The 5,837-nt window shown below is 44.0% G+C and overlaps 1 long non-coding RNA gene across 1 annotated transcript; it reads right to left on the bottom strand.

Annotated features, from left to right (window-relative positions):
* Positions 1 to 4,156: 4,156 nt before the first annotated feature.
* Positions 4,157 to 4,909, bottom strand: LOC114658201 (uncharacterized). Its single transcript, XR_003717326.2, has 2 exons — positions 4,636 to 4,909; positions 4,157 to 4,551 (listed from the first exon to the last, which is right to left on the bottom strand). It is a non-coding gene; the product is annotated as an uncharacterized LOC114658201 (long non-coding RNA).
* Between the last annotated feature and the right edge of the window lie 928 nt (positions 4,910 to 5,837).

The following is a 5,837-nucleotide window of genomic DNA, read 5'->3' on the forward strand; positions in this document are numbered from 1 at the left end:
TCAGGTACATCGTTAGTTAGAAGCTTCTGTAGATATTCAGGATATTCATGTAAAGGAGGCAGTCTAACTTGACCCCTTTGACAACAACGTGTAAACTCATTAGTTGTATTGCCAGTTGTTTCTTCAGGGAAGTTAAGTGAATGACAATGATTGCAAATGACATTCATTAATTCCAATGAATTTTCATTAATAGTGGACTCATTATAGAACGCGTTGTCAGCCAATTGGCGGAATTGTTTAGCAGGTGTTTGTCATTACTGTCTTTGACGTTTATCTTTTGCCTGTGCCGTTTGAGAGGCGCGTTGTTGTATGTCCAGTATTTGGGATGTGTTGTTTTGGAGCTGTAACTGCTTTGCTTGTGTTGTGTGAGAAGCGCGTTGTAGTCGCCGGCGTTCATTGTTTTTATGGAGCCGGTCCCGTTTTTGTATGTCTGTCACTCGAGCTCTTTCCTTTTGAACCCGTGCCTGCTTCGCTTCCGCAGTTTGAGATGCGCGCTGCATGCGTCTACGTTCATTGTATCTGTCCATTTGGGCTCGTTTCTGTACCTGTGTTAGTCGAGCTTTTCGTTTTTGGAGCCGAGACAGTTTTTCTTCCGTGGTTTCAGAAGCGCATTGTAGGCGCCTACGTTTATTGTTTTTTTTTCATGCGGGCTCGTCTTTGTGGTTCCGTTACTCGAGCCGTATCGTTTTGCACCCGTGATCGTGAATTCATGACTTGTCTGTTCTTTATCGTTAGTAATATGGGTAAGTAATAAGGATGATCGCACTTACTGTTAATAGGGAGCGTTTTCTGTGGTTGTACGGTTAATAGTGCATCACTGTAATGAGATTCACCTATGCTGTATAGTTTGTATGTGTTCAGATGACGTATGTTTAATACGGAGCGTTCGTTTCTTCTTATTATTACCCATCAGGTGTTGCGCCTGTGTTATCTGTGGTTGTCCTGTTAATATTGCATCACTGTAATGTGATTCCAATATGTAGTGTAGTCCGGTTTCTTGTTGTTTATGTATGACGTCGGGTGTCTGCGTGCGGTTTTTTAGAAGTGCGTGGATTATGCTGTGTAGTGTGTACGTTGATTTCAGATGCGCGTTGTAGGCTAATGCTCCTATCGTAGTATCTGCCGTTTTCCGTACCACAATTCACTTTCCGTAATATCTCGGGGTTGATGTGTGACCCTTTGTGGACTCCATAGTCTGTCCCGTTTTACTCTGGTGCGGTGGGGTGACTCCTCTTTTTCTGTACCATCTCGGGCTTGATTTGTGAACCTTTGTGGACTCCGTAGTATGTCCCGTTTCATTGTGGGGCGGGGATAATGTGATTCAAATATGTTGTTTTGTCCGTATTTGTGGTGTTTCTGTATGATGTTGGGTGTTTGCTTGCGGTTGCTCTTTCGTTTTTGAGCGGTAATCTCGGGCTTGATGGGTGACCCTTTGTGGACTCCGTAGTCTGTCCCGTTTCACTCGGGGGCGTGGGTCTGACTCCTCTTTTTTGTGTGCTATGGGCACGTTGCCTCATTTCTTATTTATGTTAGTGTGTGTACTCCGTAGTCTGTCCCGTTTCACTCTGGGGCGTGGGTCTGACTCCTCTTTTTTGTGTGCTATGGGCTTTGTGTGGCGCCTGCGTCTGACTCCTTTTTTTTTTTTTGTGTGCTATGGGCGCGTTGCCTCATTTCTTATTTCTGTTAGTGGAGGGGTACTTTGTGTGGCGCCTGCACACCATGTCTCCTGCGATTTCTGTTAGTTGGAGGGGGGCTTTGTGTGGCGCCTGCGCACTATGTCTTTTGCGTCCACGGGCAGGTCCCTGCATCCATATCCGGTTTACCATTCTCGTTTAGTAATATATATTAGTTAAAGCCTTCTCAGCCTGCTCCGTCCATGAGATTTTATCAGTCAATGCCAAATTAGAAGAGGTCGCTGAATCTTAGAGTGGCTGTGCTTTGTCAGCAAAAAAATTTTTTTTTCCTTTTTTAACCCATTGCCGGCAATTTCCTAACATTCCAAGAATGGGCATGACTTGCCATCTTGCAGACTGTGCACATTCTCCTGAAGTCAAAAAATGATACAGGTATTTCATTTTTCTTTAACCAGTTGCAACTTTTTCCGGAACACTTTGTGCCCGATTTCTGCTAGGAAGACCAACAAAGTCTTTGTGTCTTCTTCGCATTATTCCTGCGCCTCAGAGCATAAATGCAACTCGGCTACATATTACACCAGGATGCTACCCCCCCTTTGACCAATAACCTTTCAATTTTTATCTTTTCTAATTCTTGCCTATACACAAACGGGCATGCACCCACACACACACACGCACGCACACAGAGCCTCTGTATATCCCTGCTGCATCACAGTTCAGGTCCAACGCTTCCCTTTAAAAGTGAATGCGAACCGGAACTGGGAGTCAGGGTGAACAGGAAAAGAAAGCATTCGCGAGATCAGTAACAGAAAACCACATAGCAGTCTTTGGGACTGTAGAGAGAATAGTGGAAGGATTCAGGACTATAGGACTCCTAGGTTGTATAGCAGCATTGACTCCGTGGAGGTCCTGAATGAACCGTTATGAGTCATCTGCTTTCTAACTAGAAGAATAGGAGAGTATTGGATCGGAATAATAGCACCCCGTAGAACTAAGTCACCATAAACAATTGTAATAGCGTTACAGAGGGTTGCAGGTACAACTCATCCTACTGCAATTTTCTTAACAGATCCATCTTGGGTGGACCAAATATAAGGTCCTACATACTCCCAATCCTCCCCTTCCTGACATGCTGATACCCATTGTCTCACATTATGCCACTGAAAGCAAGCGGATTTAGCAATGGGGATATGTGGGATAGAACCACTCCAGAAGAAATGCAGTTGTTATGACAAAAGAGAGATACTGCCCCAGCCAATTCTCCTGGGATATAACAGTTCGTTATGCAAATAGTCTCTTTTTCTGACAGCAGCAGCTAAAAAGTCAGAGAGCCAGACTTCACCATAATACAGTCCAAAAAATCATGCAATACAGTAAAAAGATTTTAAATACTGTAATCCAAGAGGAACCCAGGACAGCAGAGATTTTTGCTGTTTTGAGAAAAACATGAACAATCAAGGCAGCATAAGAGCATGTAATGGTGGTGGTCAGTGCAAGGGCGGTGTGTTGTTCTGATGTAACCTTCACTCCCTTTTTCGTAACTGAGATGCAAAGGCACAGGTGGGCCATCAATTCTTTCTGAACAAGTTCACTGGGCATTAGAGGGCTGATATATTTTGCATTTATTTGTGCTTGTAACTGTCCAATGAACACTGAACTGGCCACTATCAACCCCCTGTCATCACAGAGTATCATTCCATTGCCCTCTCACATCATTTCAGCTTGGAAGTAGCTTTCCTTCTAAGGACCTGAATCCATTCTGCAGCATTTGGCTTATACATGTCATCTGACTGTTTCTCCGCCGTCACAGACTGGTTCAGCAATTCCTGCACCACCTCTTTTAATTCTTGCAGGTCTCGGTTTCTTTTCACCATCAAGGTGGGACGGTTTTAATCTGAGTCAGACTGTTGTACATTATATTGCCGAATGGGCACTTGTATTAATGGTGCTTGAAATTCCATCCTTTCATATTCATGTTTTGACCCTGAGGGGTCAGAATCGGGGCTTATGAGGCATCCCTTTCCCCCAAGCTGTGTCTTTGTGCCGCAGTACTTGCTTACACCGATCGTAACTGAGGTCGGTGGTGATCTCTACCCTCTTCTTCATCTCTCTCTGGCTGAAACTGTTCATTTTAGAAATCAACAGGACCATCTTCTTCCTCCCTCATTAATTTTCTTCTTCTTTTTATTTATATTATTTTTATTTACGTATTCTTCCTTCTTTTGTCCGGACTTTTGGGATGGTTCTTGCATTATCAAGAAGAACTTTTCTTTTTCTGCTATAAGTTTCATTTGGCTTTGCAGTCCTTCATTGCACTTCTGCATCGCTTTCAGGGCTCTATCTTTAATTATCAATTCCCATCTATCAAACATTTCCATTTTCTCGACTACAGCACCTTCGTGCATTTCTATATACAATCTTCCTAACTTCCTGTATTTCACTCATATCACCAGAGCCTTCTACTGGCCACCTGCCCCCGCTCTGTTTAGCCTGCCCCCGCTCTGTTTATTCCACCATTTACATTATTTTTTAAATCTAACCCTGTTTTCTGTTCTATGTAGCGTCTTAGAGAGCCGCTTTTTTTTTTTTCTCCATGGTACGTTTCCCGAAAACAATCCTCCGAACAGATGCTCCTCATTCACACCCTGTTTTTTCAATTTCTTTCTTTAGCGAATCCCCGACCGGGAGGTACTTTCCCCTTTTACTAAACTTCCACCTCTCTCTTCTAATTACGAGTCTACTTAGGACTCCATCTCATTCCAAGAGGCGCTCTTATCGTTACGTTCTTAGTACCTCTCCCGGACGGTAAAGCAGTTGAGCTCACTGGTCACTGATCTTATTCCTGTCTGCAATTCACTTGGGTTCTCCGACAGTAAGTGGAACAGCTCGGGTGCCAAATAAACTGTGGAAGTAACACCTGAGGAAGACAGGAATAGTTCAATCAATCAGTCTTTATTCAGTCACAGATGAGTATGTGGATTCATTCGGCTTTAATACTTACTGCCTGGCTTCTTTTGTTTTCCCCGGTTGGACTCCCTCTGTCTATTCACCAAGAATTTTTGCTCCCGTCTGGAAGTTCCCAGTTCACTCGACTTTCAGGAAAAATCAGAGGAGGTCAAGGGCTCCGTACGCGGGAGTTGGCAGAGGCAGGCCAGTCCTAACTTTTTCTGGAGCTGGTCCTTCCCGATCCGGCTGGAATCGGTCCTTTTACTGGTCCTCTGGATGATCCCGCTCAAGGAGTCGCTTGGCCGTCTCTGATCCAGGTCACGGCACCAAAAATCTGTGGACACTGAAGTCGATAACAATGGGAAAACAAACACCATTTTAAAATAAAAAGCAATTTCTTTATTCTTGGTGAGAGGAGGCTAAGACCGTCAGACTGCCTGTAGCCTGCAGCCTAACGTGGGGCCTACATAAATTATAATAGCTTACTACTCCCTGAATTGGAATGCTTACATTGCTTCTTTCAGATAAAGAGGTTATCAGAGCACTCACAGTTTTAAGAAATAGGCTCAAATAAGTTTAAGCAGGAATTCATAAACTATCACATTGATTTTATAATATTACTAGCAAAATACCCGCGCTTCGCAGCGGAGAAGTAGTGTGTTAAAGAGGTTATGAAAAAGTAAAGGAAACATTTTAAAAATAACGTAACATGATTGTCAATGTAATTCTGTTGTCATTGTTATGAGTGTTGCTGTCATACATATATATATATATACATACATATACACATATATTATATATATACATACATATACACATATACAGTGGAACCTCGAGATACAATCACCTCTGTATACGAGAAATTCAAAATACGAGGAAAGTATGAGCGAAAAATTCAGATCTAAATACGAGCATTGGCTCGCGTAACGAGCCACGAGCCAGGCTGTGGGTATAGCTCGCGGCTTAGCAAGGGGGCGTGGTAGCAGTTGCGAGCCGCGATCTGCGGTGTCTGCGTTTCTCACTTAAGTGCACAGGTGGGAAACTGCCCACATCCATGATTGTTCCTGTGGCTGATGGGCTGCAGCTGCCATGTCCTCCCCGTATATATAGAGAAGCGCAAGCCGGTTAAGGGGGAGAAAAAGTAAAAGAAGAGAGAGAGAGAGAGAGAGGGGGCAGGCAGGCAGGCAGGCAGGCAGGCAGGCAGGCAGGCGGGCGGGCGGGCGAGTGAGTGCAGGCTTGCGTGTAGCTGAACAGTGA

The sequence above is a fragment of the Erpetoichthys calabaricus genome, chromosome 9 (assembly GCF_900747795.2).
Source record: "Erpetoichthys calabaricus chromosome 9, fErpCal1.3, whole genome shotgun sequence".
In the NCBI taxonomy this organism is placed as follows: Eukaryota; Metazoa; Chordata; class Cladistia; order Polypteriformes; family Polypteridae; genus Erpetoichthys; species Erpetoichthys calabaricus.